Genomic DNA, 17,686 nt, shown 5'->3' on the forward strand with positions numbered 1-17,686 from the left:
TCCTTGGGGTATTCCCTGAACTCCTCTTGGCCTCAGTCACCTGCCCTACGAAATGGGAATGCCCAAGACCTGTCTCAAGGTGGGGTCCAAAGTGGCGCCCTCACGCAAAGGGCATGGACCGTCCACTCGACATCCATCCCTCAACTCTGCCGCCTGTCTGCCGGTCCCCAGCACCGCCTTAGTGTCGACAAGGACAGTAAGCCACCTTTCATTCAGAAGAGTGGGTTTAGCCATCCTCAGCACTGTTTGCTGCTCTCTTGGGTTTTTGTGGCAGGTAGCGACAGGAGCGAGGACACCTCACCACCAGTGGCGGTCATGCCTGGCCATCCAGATGGGGCAGATCTGGCCAGAAGCCCCCACCTGACCTCAGCACACCTGGCCGTGCTGCCTCCACGGGCGCACGGCTGCGTGCAGGTGTGAGACACCAGGCGGCTTCAGAAAACACTGCCGTTCCACAAATTTCCACAGGGCCGAGCAATCGAATGTGAAACGGCTCCATGCGCAGAAAATCAGGCTTACATTTTTTTCTAATCCAGGGGAAGAATATAACCATTCGGAGCTCTTATTTCACATTTTTTCTATAAGATAATTCATAGCAAGAGTACAGACTAGACAGAGCTAAAGAAAGCAGTTAAATACTCTGAATAGATAACATTTCCTCCAAAACTGGAATTTTTAATAGGATGCTAATAAGGTAGGCCCATAACAAGGCAGTGAACCAAAGCTTTAAATTAAGAAAAACATTTATACTGCCACCAGAATCTCAGAAATGGAATCACTGATCTTATACTTTCCCAGAAACATGCCCCGCTGCTAGAGAAATGGTCTCGGTGGAAAATGGGAGTGAACCTCCCCCTGGGCCAAGTTTTTAAAGAAATAAGAATGTTTTGCTGTTTTCCAACCTGTGATTGTTTTATTTCCTGTTGCAGCTGAAGGATGTGCGATTTTTTTATGGTTCAGAAGAATTGCTACAGCAGCACTAGTACCATTTCTTTATTTCATTTAAAATATATTTATGTAAACTTGTAGCTGATGCTAAAATTTATTTTCTAGGAAACTTTTTTGGTCAGTTCTGCAGCATTCTCTAAAAGGAAAAAAGAAAACTTGTTTAATGTGTGGTCAGAACTTCTCCATGACCAAGAGCCAGCCTTCCTCATGTAGCTGGTTTGTACGTGGTTCTGCTTAAGATACATTTAAAGAGTCGGAACTTGAAGGAGAACAAGGAAGCAAGTGATGGGGACAGCGGGCGGGGACAACCTGCTAAAGCCTCGGCAATTTGGTAACTGTGTGCAGTTTTCCTTCTTATTTAAGCTCAGTTACTTTTTTATTCTTTGTCATTTTGTGGATAGCACGGAAGCAGACATTTGCGGTCACGTATTGTAATTTTAAAAAGTTAGGTCAGAGACGTACAGTGAAAATCTCTCCTGTGCACCACCTCTTACTAGAATCGCTCATAAAATCATTGGAACAATGGCCTTCATTTTGGGCTTACATTTTATTGTCACAACTAATCCACAACTTTTGTGTTTACTTTTATCAGAGTTTTCTAGGGATCATTAGTGAAGAAATTGCCCTTACACTCTGAGGCCTTCTGCTTAATCTGTTTTTTTTAAACAGGTGTAGTTATAGGCGCTCTCTTTCTAGCTGATAAATGTGGAAAATATGATTTCTGCAGAAAATCTGAAGAGCAACATGTTTAAAAGCACACAGGATGTCTACATATCCCTTGCATATAAGTACTTACGTCACTTCGATTTAAAAAGCGATAAATGATTGGATCTTGGCCATGGAGGGGGGGGCCCACAAACCAAGCGCAGAGCCTCAGAGGCTGAGACCCTCAGGAGCTATGGACTGAGTGATTCAAACGGCACTATAAATAATGCCACAAAAATGTTCCAGAGAAATGCCTACTGCATGCAAGTTTTTGGAAGCCCTGGGGGCTCCCTCCTTAAACATGTAAGTTGTGGGGAGGTGAATAGAACATGGTCTTTACAATGGAGATTTAATGAATTCAAATGCCCTGCCTTTTCATTCCCTTACATTTAGGCTTGCTCCAAAAACAATTAGAGCCTCAAAAAGAAATGGTAGACACTTAATTAGTATCATTCTACAGCTGCTCCTTAATAAATCAAGATGATAAATATGTGTCTCACCCACATTCTGGGCTACTTCTGATCTAAATGAGTCTAAACTCGGGCACCTGATGCGTTACCTAGGAACTGGAGGGCAGGTCGCTACCCTGATGGGAGAGGGGAAGGTACTTCGCTATTTATGATTTATGTTTGCTTGCTTTCTATAAAATCCCATTGAAGTGCAATGGGTAAGCTGATTCACAGACTCTGTAAGTGGGAGTGCCAGAGCCTGGGTGATAAGTGGGTTAGCCAAGAAGTTAAATTTAGGTGTTTGCAAGCATTCAGCTTTTCCTCTTTGAAAAAAAAATAAACTTTCATATCTCAGATGTGAGTGAGGAAACCAAGACTGAAGCACCAGGCAGTATGAAGGGCTGACTTGTAATAATTCATAAATAAATACTTTACACTGCAGAGATATACCAATTCCCCACCTTTCCTCACTCTTGAAAGAGTGGCATTTTCTTATTTTAAATTTTTTAAAATAAGGTTTCTGTTTCTATCGCTAGTACCTGCAAGCTACTACGCCGTGACTTGGCAATACAGAGGGAAATGGCGTCATCCTTGGCCTGAAGCGAATGTGGTAGATATTTCTCAAGGGGAAACGTGAGGCCAATGGAAGACAGCAGTGCAGAAAAAGGGCTTCATTATAGACAGCGGGGAGGCCGAGTAAACCCGGGCTGGCAGCCTGGAGGAGGAAGCCAGGCAGGGGCAGCCATGTATGTGAAGGGGTTTGGGGTGGCTGGGACATGGGCTCCGTGAGGGGTGAGCTGTGAGCCCTAGAGACAGTGGACATGCAGCGATAGTGGGTAGGAGACCGGTTGTGTGCTGGAGACTTTCTAGAGCTGTGCTCAGGACTTTGAACTTCATCCTGAAGCTGATGGAGAGCTCACTGAAGGGGTGGTGCTCCGTGCCTCACCACAGACTCTCAGGGGCACGAAGTTTAACTGAGCACAGGTCTGGGCAGGACTGGCGTGGGGGCCAGCATGCCCTGGTGTTCCAGACCCCCGGCTGCCCAGAGCGCTCCACTCCCCACCCCCACAGCTGTCCTTGGGTTGGCTCTTCTGAAAATGTCTGTACTCCCTGGTTACCCCTCATGCTGGAGTCGGGGAGAAAGCAGAGCCTCTGTTCAGGGAACAATCTTCATAGACAGGGCAGCCCTACAGCACAATTCTTTTGATCAGTGGGATAAAAAAAATGCTGTTTTCAAAGCCCCCTAAACAGCCGCCATGGACAGCAAGCATCTTGGAACTCCCCCTTCCTAGATGAAGAAGTAAAGGCAGAGAGAGGGAGGAAGAGAGACTGCCCACACGGGGCCACCTGAGCTGGGGTCCATGGCCTTGGCTCCTGGCAGGGCTGCGGTGCAGGGAGTGGCCAGAGGCTGCTGAACAGGGGGTCCCACCCCTCTGCCTTTCACGCTGCCCTAGGAGACATTTTTCCTGGGGATGTGGGGGTGTTAGCAATGTCTTTAAAAACAGAAATTTTCCCCCTTCGATTTTAGAAGATGCTATGTACATGACTTAACTTGACTTAGTGTACTCAGATATTTTTGAATTTCAAAACTGTTCATACTTTCATACATACATTCATTTACTTGCCTTTATTCTTAACTTAATTTTTAATTTATATATGTATTGGTTTTTTCATTTTCTTTCGTATACTTTTATTCTTTCCAGTTTTCTTGAGATATAATGAATCTACATCATTGTATAAGTTTAAGGTGTACGGCATAATGACTTCAGTTACAAATATTGTGAAATGATGACTGTAATACTGCAATAATTCTAGTTACTGTCCATCATCTTATATGGATACAAAATGAAGAAATTTTTTTTATGATGAGAACTCCTAGGATCTACTCTCCTAACACTTTTCAAACACACTATACAGCACTGTGAACTACATTCATAATGTACACTACACACCGAGTACTTATTTATCTTAGAACTGGAACTTTCTACTTTTTGACTCCCCTCCTCCAATTCCCCCTCCCCTCACCCCCACCTCTAATCACCGCAAATCTGATTTCTCTTTCCTATGGATCTGCTTATTGTTTTTTCATTTGTTTTACAGATTTTATACACAAGCGAGATCACACAGTATTTGTCTTTCTATGACTTATTTCTTTTAGCATAAATTCCCTCAAGGCTTATCTGTGTTTTCACAAATATAGGCCTTTTTTAAAATGGTGGATATAATAATTATTATACTTATTGAATACTCATTAGAATGTTCAGATGAATATTCAGTAAGTTAATCATGTATTGAGTAACTGTAATTTAGCTGCTTTAATAGGTGTTGTGTATTTGCTTAGTAAAAGTGTTTATTTTAAGGGAACTATTACAGAACACTTTGACCCCTCTAAAGAATTAGTGGTGAACTGAGCAGAGTGTTTATATATAAATAGCTTTGGGAGAATGGGGGAATCGCCAAAGGGCTTTTTATTTATTTTTTTCAACTTGGATGATTTTCTAACTTGTTCCAACATTCAATACCTTAACTTTGGCTTTAAATGGGCTTGAATACCATACCAATTTGAAAAAGGAGTAAAAAAATTCAGTGTAAGATATTTTCTGTTGTGAAAGTTGACTACCAGTAAACAAGATTAACTTGTCAGAGTCGCCCAAGCGCTGTGATTGCCACAGTGTCACCATTGTTCCCACTTCAAGTCACAGACATTGTAAGTACACACTCCCACACAAGACATTTCCATCTACTGAACTCACATATGGTGGAAAGGGTGCTGAGCTCTAAAGAGTGAAACTGAATGTTGACGCAGATAAAGCTTGAAAGGAGGAAAGTGAGCATTTAATTAGGGGGGTTGCTTGCATCTGTTCTCTGGCACTCAGTTTTAGTTTTGTCTCCCAATCTAACTCTGATGCTCTGATCCACTGCAATAAATTACAGGGTTCAAAAAGGTTTCCACCCCAACGACGGTCTGATTTTAGGAGAAGGACTCAGCCCTGACACTCACGTGAGCTGTTGGCTTAACTGTTTGATTTCATCTCTTCTTCCCTAATGCAGGACAACGGTCTCTACATCGCCCCAAGCCCAAGCACCTCTGTAAATTCCTTCTTCCCCAGACACTGTTTTGACCATAACTGACATTGTGTTGGGAAGGCAGCTGTCAAGTTCTGTTTGGACCTTCTGATTCCTTAGTGTGACCTGAATGAGGCCCTCCTGCAGGGTGCCAGCCACCTGCTAGAAGGTCAGGTCTGTGGATGAAATCCAGAAGCAGCAGTGATCATACCCTGAGATGCAACCAGCTGAAAAGCTTTCTCTAAATGAGGGAGCAGTCAGCAAGGGACAAGAAGGAAGCGCCCTAGAAAGGAGGACCAAAGACTTACAAAGAAATAGCAAAAAGCATTCAAAACAAAGAAGAAAGAATTGCACTTCAGCTGTAAAGAATAAACTTCCTAATTTGAGGAGAGCAATCAACCTTATTTAGGCAAGCATTCCTTTCAAATTTTCCATCTACAGAACAAGTGGGTCCCCAACTTAATCATTCTCTCCGTTAATTTGACAGGTATTCCATTATCTGAACAACTTCCCCGCCTATGTTGACCTCTGTAAAATAGAAAGTTCGCCTAAAAATGATTTTTCTGTAGTTTACAAAAGTTACCTTTGAGCATGTGAAAGTCCCAGTCAGTGCAATTGCTTTTCTCCTAAAATTCTGAGTTAATGGCGTTATATATGTATGTATGTGTGTGTGTATATATATATATATGAATGAATTTGTTTCCCAGGTAAATATGTATTTTAACCTTGGAAACAAGTTCATCACTCCTTCCTAATAGGGGATTCCTGACCAAAGAAGGGTGGGCGGCAGGCAGGGGGAGGTCAAATTCCTGGTACATGCTGCTCAGTTTTGTTATTTTTTCCTTCCTCGCTTCTTTTTGAATTCTGGCCAAAAAAAAAAAAGCATTTGAAATCATCCCCATCATTCCTCACGTCAGAAGCGCTTTTGGATTCCCTGAAAAGAATAGATTAACAGCAAGCAGGGAGAGAGGGCAAGTTGGAGTTTGACCTCCCTGCTACCGACAGGACCGACTGCAGGGAAAGGAACCAGACTGCATTCAACACGGCAGAAGGGAGAACTAAGGGATCTGGCTATGTTTGGTATTTCCTTGGTTTCTCCGATGTGACAATTATCGATCAGAAATAATTCCCCATATGGCCCTTCACAGCCAGGAGGGCATTTCAGCCCGTTCCCGGAAGTGCGCCTATGGGTGAAGCCTTGTGCGTGAATGCTAAGTGAAATCACAAACAGTGAGGTAAACAGCTAAAAAGTTCAATAAATAATTCATCTCCCTGCCCAGCTTCCTCCCTACAGTCAATCTGAAAACTCTCCTTGTAAGGCATAATACCCACTTCAATCACGTCAGCTGCTGATTATTAATTGCTTCAGAAAAAGACAATATTTTATCCGTCCTCTTTGGAGTTCGAGTGCCAACGGTGAAGCAAAAGAGAGTAAAACTGAGCGAAACATGAAAAGCTTGATTTGTTAGGACCCCTGCTGTCTGGAAGGAGATCAAAGCTCAGAGGGAGTCTGTAAAACAGCACAAGGCCCTGCACCGACGCAGGGCCCGTGGCAGCTGCTCTGGGCACGCGCTGGCAACCCAGGTGTGCCTCCCGTGCAGCTCTGCCAGCTGAATCCTGGGCGCGGGCACCTCTCCTCTTCCTTCATTATTTCCAAGGCAGTCACGGAGGAGATGCGGGCCCCATCCATCACAATGCACAAATTCGCAGTGCACAGATTCAGCACAGGCCTAATTAAAGCTTTTCCTTTCATTTGTGGAGATAATTAGACTTTCATCTCACCAGGAAGCTTCAGAAAGATCTATTTCTTTCTTCAATAAAAGCTACATCAAACAAAAGCAGATTTTAATCGCCTTTTCTTTGGGGCATGAGTCAATAATGAAAGATGTCACGGGTAACAAAAAATGGTGTGCAGAAAAAAGAGAGGCGAAGGGGAAAAAAAAAAGCCCAAGCAATGTTCTTTAATTAACATCGTGTTTGCAAACACCATTAATTTCTCTCATTAAAATGATTTTTATCTGCAACTGATTGTTGATAAAACAATCGATTTTAGCATCTCGTCTGTTTCACCGCTACGCAAGAACCCCATCTGGTGTGCCGCAAAGCGGTGATCAGGCAGGCTGTTAAGCAACATGTGAGAACAATGCGGAATGAACGCGTGTGTGTCAGGAATCTGTGAGGCTGGCTGTGGGGTAAGGGCCACCCTTCCCCAGGACATGTCTAAAAAATAACCTGGTGTCCGACGGCTAGACAAAAACGTCACCAAGATCAGAAGTACAGGAATAAACACGCAAGTTTGTATGTACAAGCAGAAAAGGTTCCATCTGTGTTTAGGAAGCAGTTTGTAAACAGATTCGGAAAAGGAAGACAGGGACTTTAGACGAATTTTATCCTGTGCCATGGGCTGGTGTGATGTCATTTTAGACGATGACATCTAAAACATGGGCCACCTCTCTCCCGTTTAAGATGGCCTTAACTTTTCAATAGGAAAATCCTCATCCCGAATGCTCTTTGAGAAATTTTGACTTGAGCTTACCTCTACCAACTTGACGCGTGTGAAAATAAATCTTTGTATGGCATGTAGAGGGATAAAGGTGGGGTCAACTGGGAAGACAGAGGGGCTGGCAGCAGGGAGTGGGTGGTAAAACTGTAGGGCTGGACCAGAACGGATACCAACATATACCCCTGCACGAAGGTAAAGGATGTGTGCGGATTCACTGAGAAGAACAGGAGTCAGCCCTTTGAAAGGGAACTCCAAGGTGATGTGGTCCAGGCTCTCACCTTCTGGACAACGCCCCTGTTAAATGGTTCCTATGGCTGTTTCAGAACTTTTATACCATGGCCATGACCACATAATGTTGGAACGCACCCTACCTGGCATAGTTTTAGGACAGAGTATGCTCATTCTTTTACTAAATTAGATGCTGTCTAAATCCTATTCTTTTGTGGTAATTCTGTCTTTCTGAGCCACTGGAGTAACACCTGTTGTTCGTGGCTGATCCTTCAGTCCCTGAGAACACACCCATGGAGCCCCTAATGCCTGCTTTTCCATGTTGGCTATACCTCATTCCTTCAGGGAGTCTTCAGAGCATTTTTTTTCAGCTTTTTCAAGCTCCTAGTCTATTTCTTCGACTATATTCTGGGCTGTCGATTTCCCATTAAGATACAGACATTAAGAGCCAGAAATGAATATCACAACTCACATGTGGGCTTAACAGTGCTTCCCATACAGTCCTCAAGTAAAAATGTCAAATATTTAAAATACATTGCTCTTTTCTAGGAAATAAAATTGATTTCATGATAAATCAAAACAGAGTTCTACTCCCAGAAGTCCCTAAACATTATAGCATGTCCAGAGCTCAAAGTTCTCGGGAGAAATATTCTTCTCTATTGATACAAACAGTAATTTAAAGCTATTGCTAGTAGGTCATATTTTACACAATATCTTTGTCGTTCAGATCCTGTACTTTAAGATCTCTTATTATGGAGAATTTCCACTGATGATAAAATCTTGTCTTCATTTTATCAAACACATATCCATGTGTTTGAAAAGTAAACATTTGTATTAGCCCATTCATTATCTTGGTCCCAAAATTGAAAATAATTGTTTCCCCTGGTAAATGAGCATTTGACAACTAATAAAAATATGTGATCTTAGCATCACATATATCCAGACAGAGAAATTTGATTTTTCTATTTGTTATGTTTAGAATATATAAGTATAATTTTGGCTGAAAGTTTCATAATACCTGATTTTTTAAGCCAAATAAAGAAGCGTACTCAAATAGTTAGGAAACTCGCTAGAATTTCCTAACTGAATTCCTTGTATTTTGCAAGCTCCTTTGTCTTTCAGTCATTAAATAGACAGCTTAAGCATCTGTTTCCTTCAATTTTCTGAGTGAGAGAAAAATCAATATCTCTTCATTATTACTATTATTCACCAGACAGAAAATAATGCTTTGGCATATCACTGTAAAATTTACAGTAATTTTCCAAGGTTTAATAGAGAAAAAAAACAGTTCTCTAGAAAGGAAGGAAGGAAGGGAAAAAATGGGTATCAAACAGTTGTTTGAACAAAAATTAAACTCATCCTTGTGCATTGTGGGAACTCTAAATATTGCCAAAGTTGCAACTAAAGACATTCTTTTCCACGATGTATTCGGGATGTCCTGGCACACCTGCCGCCTGCTAAGGCTACAGGCATTTTAACAGTTTCTTCCTGTTCAAAGAGCAAACAGTGCCATTTCCGATGAGAGTGCCGTCCATTAGCCCCCAGATGAGAAGGGCTGGGAAGTGCTGTTGGCGTCCCCAGAGGCTGGGCTCCTCGCAGCACACCTGAGAGCGGGCAGAGCAAATTGGTGTCTCGAGGTCAGTTCAGAAAATCAGATTATGTGCCTGACAACACCAGGCACTGCTGCTCTGCCATCTGCCTGGCCCACACCTGGCATGTTTAACCCCTGGTGCTTTTTCTGGAGCCCAATCCATGTGTCGTCCCGGGCCGGTGTTTTGGGCTCGGCCAGACAAAGATCAACTGCGTGTCATCGCTCAGGCTGCCAGGGCTAAGTAAACAGATTTAGAATGCTGTTAGAGATGAATATGATTTGGCAAGATATGCAGCGGCTTCATGGGTTAGTAATACTTGAGGATTATCGTGATTTCTTGACTATGGAAGACAGGGATCCAAAATACACGCAGAACTATGTGCTGTCCCCAGCTTAAGAGTAGGTTGAGTTCTTAAGGTAGTAAGTGGGTTGTTTGTGATGTAAAGTATACTCCTGATGTAAACACCTTAGAAAAGGTGGTTTTGGGTCTATTCTTTCCCCTGACAACAACAACAACAATAACCGCATCATCAACAACAACAAACTGTGTAGCCCTTGGATTGTAGCTGGATTACAATAATACCAGAACTATCCTGAGTTCTGAGTCTTGAGAATGGGAGGTCATGGAGTGAGAGGGGGACAGAGGACAGGGATGTGGATACGGAGGATGTGAAGGAGGAGAAGGGAGACAGCGGTGAGGAGGGGAGGATGACCGGGAGGAGCTTTCTCCCCTTCTCCGCAGAGGTCACTCTCACCAGCGGACAGCCTTTTTCCTCTGTATCGATCCAGTTGATCTTAGAAGGGGCCTGTTCCAGGGTGTGAGGGGAGAAGAGAGAGAACTGGCCGGGATGGGAAGAGGTAAGGAAAGAACAGGATGCAGGCAGGTCTGGGGCAGGGCGTTCTGCATTCGGGAGCAGGCATTGGCCAGTTTGAGTCACCTGAACGTTGCATGTTGCTAACTCAAGGGGTTGCTTTTATTCAGAAGGGCTCGCCCAATTTCATTGCACTTGAAAATGAGGCCCACAAGGACAGGCGGTGAAAATGCCTAGTTAACCACTTCCAGCTCCCTGCTCAAGTGCAGCTCCCTGCTCAAGTGTAAACCAGGTAACCTAAGTGTGATTAAGGCACAAAGCTAAAGTGGAGATGGTTTTGTCACTAACGCCTTGGATTAGACAGCAGGAAAATCGACAATGCTGCTGGCACTTAGGAGAGAGGCAGGGACAAAGAGTGTGCCCACGGCTTGGGGACATTTCCAGCCAAGGAAGGGCTCGTTTCTAAGGAGCTTGGCAGCTTCCTTTAGCGCAGGCACAGGGAAGCAAAGGTGGCTGAAGCTCTCACAGGGGACAGGGCAGAAAGGATTTCAATGGGGAAATCTCAGCTTCATGCTCCTGTAGGGCAAAGCTGCTGTTGGCAGGAGAACAGGCAGGTCGTCTGGAGTCGCTGACTGTGAGTGGAGAATGATTTCTGGATGAAGCAGGAGGTCCCAGCGGAGCCCGTCCACCACAGTTCTCCCATCTGTGTGTGAGGGAATGCCTGTCTCCCCTTCGGTCAGAACCATGTGTTGAAAGGAAAAAACCCTGACAATCGGCCTCACCCCCATGATCAGCTTTAAAGATCATATCCAACCCCTTTAACCTTTGCAGATTAGTCTTTCTGAGACTGGCTTTTTTAGTCAGTTGCTTCTGCAATCTACAGATAAAAATGGGGGAAAGCGGGAAGTTGGTGTGCATACCATATATTTGACTATGTGAAACCATCACCTTTGATCTTCATGTTGAGTTTCCGACACGCCCTTCCATTTTAAAGAAGAAACTACAGGACACAGAAAGGAAGATGTGAGTTGTCACAGCCTGGGAGTGGTCCAGACCAGACAGTGTCCCCAGGTCTCCAGCCCAGATGCATTGCACTTTTGCTTCTAATTACAGCTGATGTCAACCCAACACTGTCTTTATGCTGCTTGGTGAAGAGCAGCGGCACTAGTGCTCACGCCCCCAGGATGTCCCCTTTATCAGGGGCACAGCTGTGGCCACCCACTTGACCCCACTATGTGGTTTCTGAATGGACTGAGTTTTCCCGAACGGGTACCGGAACCACAGGCAGACTGGGCTCCTGCCCAGTGGGTCCGCAGTGATCGACAGTGACACTGCTGTGTCCCTCCTCCTACGGGCCACCCTGTGCTAGAATCAGGGCTTGCAGCAATAAATGAAACTCCTTCTCAGCCACCGCAGAGGTTAAGACCAAGCTGCGTCCATCCTGACTGGTGGTGATGCGCTATCCTGGGAAGTGAGGGCATCATGGCCCACGATCCCAGCATGCAGCTGTGGAGGTGAATTCCCACAAACCCTGGTCACATGTTCCCACGGAGCCCTTGGGAACTGAGATGCCTATTCCCCTCACCTTCTTGATTTTCTTGTCTGACTCCAGAGCCCCCTTCTTTGCCCTGTTAAGAAGGGAGCCTTGCTTGACTGTGGCCTATACAGCTTGCTGTTCTGCCACTTGTACCCAGGTGCTAAATGGCTAAGTTACTGAAATAATACTACTAACGAGCTTAATCTAAACTAGAGTGAACTGATCAGAAAGTACAAAGGATGTTCATATACCCTTTTCCTGCACACACACGGTCTCTTCTCCACCAGCACCATGCACCTGTGAGGTATATTTATTATAATCAATGACCAATATTGGCACGTCATTATCAGCCAGAGCCCACAGGGTTCCCTCCTGGTGTGCACATTCAATGCACTTTGAAAAATGTGTAATAATATGTACAGACCATTCTAGTATCATGCAGAATCCACGCTGGTTTGAGACCCGGGCCGATTGTCTCCACTTCCTCGGACCCCACCCGGGGCTGTGGGCGGGGAGTGGGCACAGGGCAGTGTACTCTAGACGCCTGGAATGATCAGGGACGAGGCCCGCGGCTCCTCTGGGTTCCTTTCCCTTCTGGCTCACACCCCCACTGACTGCAGCTGCTCCTGCGTGAGTCCGTGTCCTCAGGCACTAACATGCAATAGTTGGGCTCATCATCACAGGCTTAATTTATTTCTGTGGTGGGTTACTGACTGTCCGGTCAATCCATGAAATCACTGTTTTCCTTCAAACTCTGCTTTTGTTTTTTTAGGGAAATGTTTGAGACATTAGGGTCATGACAATGCCCATGCATAGACCGAATAAGCAATTCCCACGTTACCACTGAGCAGAGGTTTTAGGGCTTGGGGTTGGAGCAAAAATCTACACGTGAAGGGTTGGGGCATCTCCCAGATTTTCATGTTTGTGTCCCAAAGCCACCCCTGATGGAGGGCCGAAACCCCTGCCTCCTCTGACCTCCTGCGGCCACCAGCCAGACCAAATACGGTGCCAAGTCTTTAAGTCACCACTGTAGCCAAGTCCCTAAGTCGTTAGCTACTGTGGTAATTTCTTTTCTTTGATCGGCTCAGAGAGGGCAGCTGGTGACTCTGTGAGGTGGGCACAGGCAGGTGGACAGTGAGTCAGGAGCTGCGAAGTCCTCAGGTAAAAAGTACCAACCAGAGATAAGGGGGGCTAAGGGTGGGCCAGGGACTCCTCATGGCCACACTGCTGGGCCAGCCCTGAGACATTAGGCTACAAAAAATAAATCTATCTCTCAATGGCTGAAGAAGGCTGAGGCCCTGGCAGGCTTGTATGGGCTTAATAGAACAAAACAGAACTCTTTGGAAGACACTCAGAGCAATTCAGTTCTAGCCTTTACTGAAAGAGTAAAAAATGTGTTTCTGAGTAGAGTAGCTGTCTTCTATTATACATAAAAGCAAATATATATGGGGACACACAGAGAATACAAACATGTGAGCACAATATCCATGAGCGCAAATTTGATTAGACTAAGTAAAGCAGAGAAGAGGCCTGCTTTATGTTTCCTTTCTCAGTCATATGCGCTGAACATTTGATTTACAAAATGGAAGCCACTGAAATTTATAGCAAGTAAACATCTCAAGTGTATGAACATCTGATTGATGACACAGAGACCGACCTGTCTGGATTTGCGGTCATTTCAACCATGTCCATGAAGCACCCAGTGACATGTGAAGTGTGTTTGTTTTTTAAGAGCTAGCTGCCTCTGAAAATATGCATATTTTTTTCCTACCAGGAGTGGATTTTGTTTCTTCAGAAGTTTCAGTGAAAATCAGCCTCTTAAAAGAGACATAATTCAAAATCACTAATACCAGGTTACAGAAAGCACTTGAACAAATGCATGTCAGTAGTATGACGAGTCTAATTTACTTTCTAGAATGCATCACATCTCACACTCTCCTTGGTCCACTCTCCTGGACAGCGATTCTTTTGCCCAAAGATTTTTTTAAAAACAAGGCCATAAAGGATCCATCCAAATCACTTGATTTTTTAATTGTATTTTTAATGCTGCTCGTCACAGGCTTTGGCAAGCCCAGTTACTTGACCAAACATCATTTTCATTGTCTGAGATGTTCGATGTTCTTTGTAGGACTGTCTTTGACTATTGTGCTCACAGACACTAGGTGGTAGATGGTAGAAGTCACCGGTAGATTTTCAAGTCTTACAAGCTAGTTCTCCAGCCCGCGCTCTAGTAATAAGAGACTCAGAGCCACTAACCATTCTCCAACCTGTTCTCCTTCATGTCCGCCATCCACATACACTCCATGTTATTTCCCCTTGATAGTTACATGGGATTCTCAGGAAGACAGTGAGAATCTCTGTTGCATCCCTGTCTTAGATGCGAAATTATTGCCAAGCATTATCATAAAATCAAAATAGGTTATGTATGGATACTTTAATAATTATTACAAATAAATGATACCATTATTATTATATTTCTGAATTTAGGTTGAAGTCTGCATTGTGAGAGAAGTACTAGGATATCTGTAATAATGCTGTCACGTGAATGGCATTGTCTGTTTGCTGTGACTGTCAGTCACAGGGAGCATCCACGTCTAACCATGGGACATGCTTAGCCCTCTCCACTGCATCCACCAGAAGGACAGAATCTGGGACTTACAAGCGGTTGCCAAGTTCAAGGTTTTACAATTTTTAGATCCTAATCTATTATTAGGATGGGAAGTCAATCCAGTGAGCTGCAGTCATGTTTAAACACGAAGTTGGTCAGTCCAGACTGGAAAGTATACATTAACTGCATTATGTGTAATAAGTATTATTTTGTGCACATTTTATTTCAGTTATATAGACATATATGTGTGAATGCCCATAATGTAAAATGTCTGTCTCAATGCCGGTCATAGTAAAAGGAAAAAAACCAGGAAGGTCACAGTCTAGTCCATCCCTCTAGGCACCCTTTACCGTGCTGTGTAATACCCCTCTGCCTCCCTCCCCCGATGGGGTGGTGGACACTTCTGCTTGAATCCTACCGCAGGTGTTAAAGTGCATAGCCTTTGCTTAAGACAGTACAGATCTTTATGAATTTAGATGTTTCCATCCTTGAAATTAGTTGTTTATCACAGTTTCATATCACCTACAAACTTGAGAGACACGCTATGTGTGACACTGAAGGCAGGGACTAGCGTTTTTAACAGGAAGGGGGTTATGCATGTTTAAATTATATCATGAAAGAATGCTGGTGGGTTGACATTTGAAATTCAGAACATCATGTTAAGTGAAATAAGCTGGTCAGAGAAAGACAAGTTCCATGATGTCCCCCATGAGCCGAATCTAACAAACTAACAAACAAGAGAAATCGAGACAGGCTCTTAGAGAACAGGCTGATGTCTCTGGGCCATTGTGGGTGGGGAGGAGGAAGGGGTCCAGCAAAACAGGACAAAAGAGGAAGAACTTATGGACACAGACAGCACTGTGGTGATTGGGGGGTAGGTGGAGGTAGACGAGGTATAAGGGAGATAAAGAAATAAATAATTTCTTAAAGGTATACAATAGGTACTTTCATCACAATTTTTCTGAGGAGGGAGCTGCTGTCAAGGATAAAATTATTCCAAGACCATGTAACTGTGCAACAATGAGTGTACATGTCCATGCGGGCCTCTGTCAGTTTATATTTATTAGAATGAAGACAAACTGTGTATATATGTGCATATGTGCATTTATGACCTGCTGTTGATTCTCCAGCAAATAAAAAGTAGAACTCCCAGAAAAAAGTCCTGAGCGATTTTCAGCCTTTCCTCCAAATACTGGCCATGGAAGACACAGGTCCAAAGGCCGTTCCATTCTGGGGACGACGTGGGTGGGGAGCCTGATATAAATGCCATTTGTAATTGGGACCTAAAATATTGAATTACCCTTCAATGAAACTTATAAATAATAGTAATTTCTTCGTGCCTAGGGGGCTAGAAATTTTTACTGTCTGACCTTTGACTATCAAGATACAATTAATACACAAGGATAATAGATGAGTGTCATTTACCCTCAGGGCTCATAAGAATAAAAACAGGAACACACTGTGAGAGTGATGGTAACACTTAGAGGCCCCATTATTATTAATTCATTTGACATTCACTGCAATCACACTGGTCTGTGTGAATTCATTTGGCATGTGCCTATTACATGTACTTTCAAATACACTCCCTTATAAGTTAGTGCTAACAAATGTGTTGAATTCAGGTAAACTATAACTTTTTTAAAGGGGCCTTTAAAATCCAACAGTGTAAACTTACAGACTGATATTGTGTTGTATGAAGAAATGGTCTACATAAAAGGCAATAAAGTTATTTTATTCCATCATAAAAATACAGTTTATTAAATCCTTAATGACACATGAGCTCTGGGTAACTCATCTCCAAAGATACTCCCATTAAATAGATATACACGTGTAGAACAGAGTGTTCAGGGGAAAAAGCATTAATATGTGAATGAATAGCATGGAATTATAATCCTAAATAGACAAGCATAGTCCACACTGAAGGGAAGGAGAAGTATTGAATAGCTTTCAAATATCCCATCATCAAAGACCTAATTTTGTCTACCAGATCAATAGACGCCACATCTGCCCATGTCAACCTCTGTTTCCCGCTTCCCGAATTTAGGTTCTTCTGCTCTCTGTTATTTTTTTCCTTTGGCCTGTAAAGATTTGTTTGAGGTGCAGTATTTATTTTTGTGACAGCTCTCTAAGTAATCACAGAAAAATTCAATACCTGCTCGTTAATGACAGGGGCTTACTGTCTACAGTTTGTCATTTTCTGGTCATTTACTCTTGCTGCCTGCTGATACTTTTATGGTAGCTACTCTGAATTTATTATAGGGATATTATATTATTATATTAATATTGTATCTTCAAAAGTAAACTCTAAGCACCTCAAATAAACTGGGCAAGCCACGTTTCATGGGTTTTGTTTTTATTTTCCCTACCTTCCATAGCATTTGATATGCTGCTACACATTTTCCAGTTTTTTGCTAGTTCTATATTTCTTGTGGGATAGATATTTGTACTGATTAAAAAAACCCTCTAAACCACTCCATTTTTTCCTATAAGAATATTTTTCATTATTGCTGATATTGCTCCTCTTAACAGCTCTAACTCCTTCCTTATTTTACGGGCTCACTCAGACAAACAATATTTACACCTCCTCAATCTTCTTAAATCTATGGAGTATTATTCGTGTTCTACGTCAACTTTACTCACGAGGCCTCATGCATCATACAGTATCACCAAGAGCCCAGTGTCTCTTAAAGCCAACCCATAGATCTTTGCAATACATTCCAATTGTCTGCCAACCACCTGCCATAAAGGGACTGTAGGCAGTGGGCACATAAGCAATTGTCCTGTGTGGTCATCCTCTGCTGTGATGGAGAGAAACAAGGGTGGGTGGTTCGGGAGCTCACTGGAGCCCAGAAGAGGGGAGCACAAGAGAGTTTTCCTGGACAGTTTTCACTTGCACGTACATCTTTTCTCTGAGATACAGAAGACCTCCAGAGCCTCGTGGGCACTTCTGCTAACATCAGAATGGCTGCACTCCCCACTGCATGACTCATTTCTATTAGTCCTTTAGTTTGCAGTGCAGGCTTAACTTACTCGTGGAAGTCTTCCTAAAGACTCGTGGAAGTCTTTAGGAGGACAAGTCTTCCATTTGTCCTCCTAAAATCCATCTTTGATGAACATAGTTCTTCATCCTTGTACGTTTTATTTTCTAAAGATTTGTCTTTATTGTGAACTGAATTCTAAGCTCAGGGAAGAAAATACACATTCGTGTTATCTTTGCGTTCCGACTATCTGGCTCAGTG

Source organism: Artibeus jamaicensis, unplaced genomic scaffold (genome assembly GCF_021234435.1).
Source record: "Artibeus jamaicensis isolate MK-2021 breed Jamaican fruit bat unplaced genomic scaffold, CSHL_Jam_final scaffold_833, whole genome shotgun sequence".
NCBI lineage: Eukaryota > Metazoa > Chordata > Mammalia > Chiroptera > Phyllostomidae > Artibeus > Artibeus jamaicensis.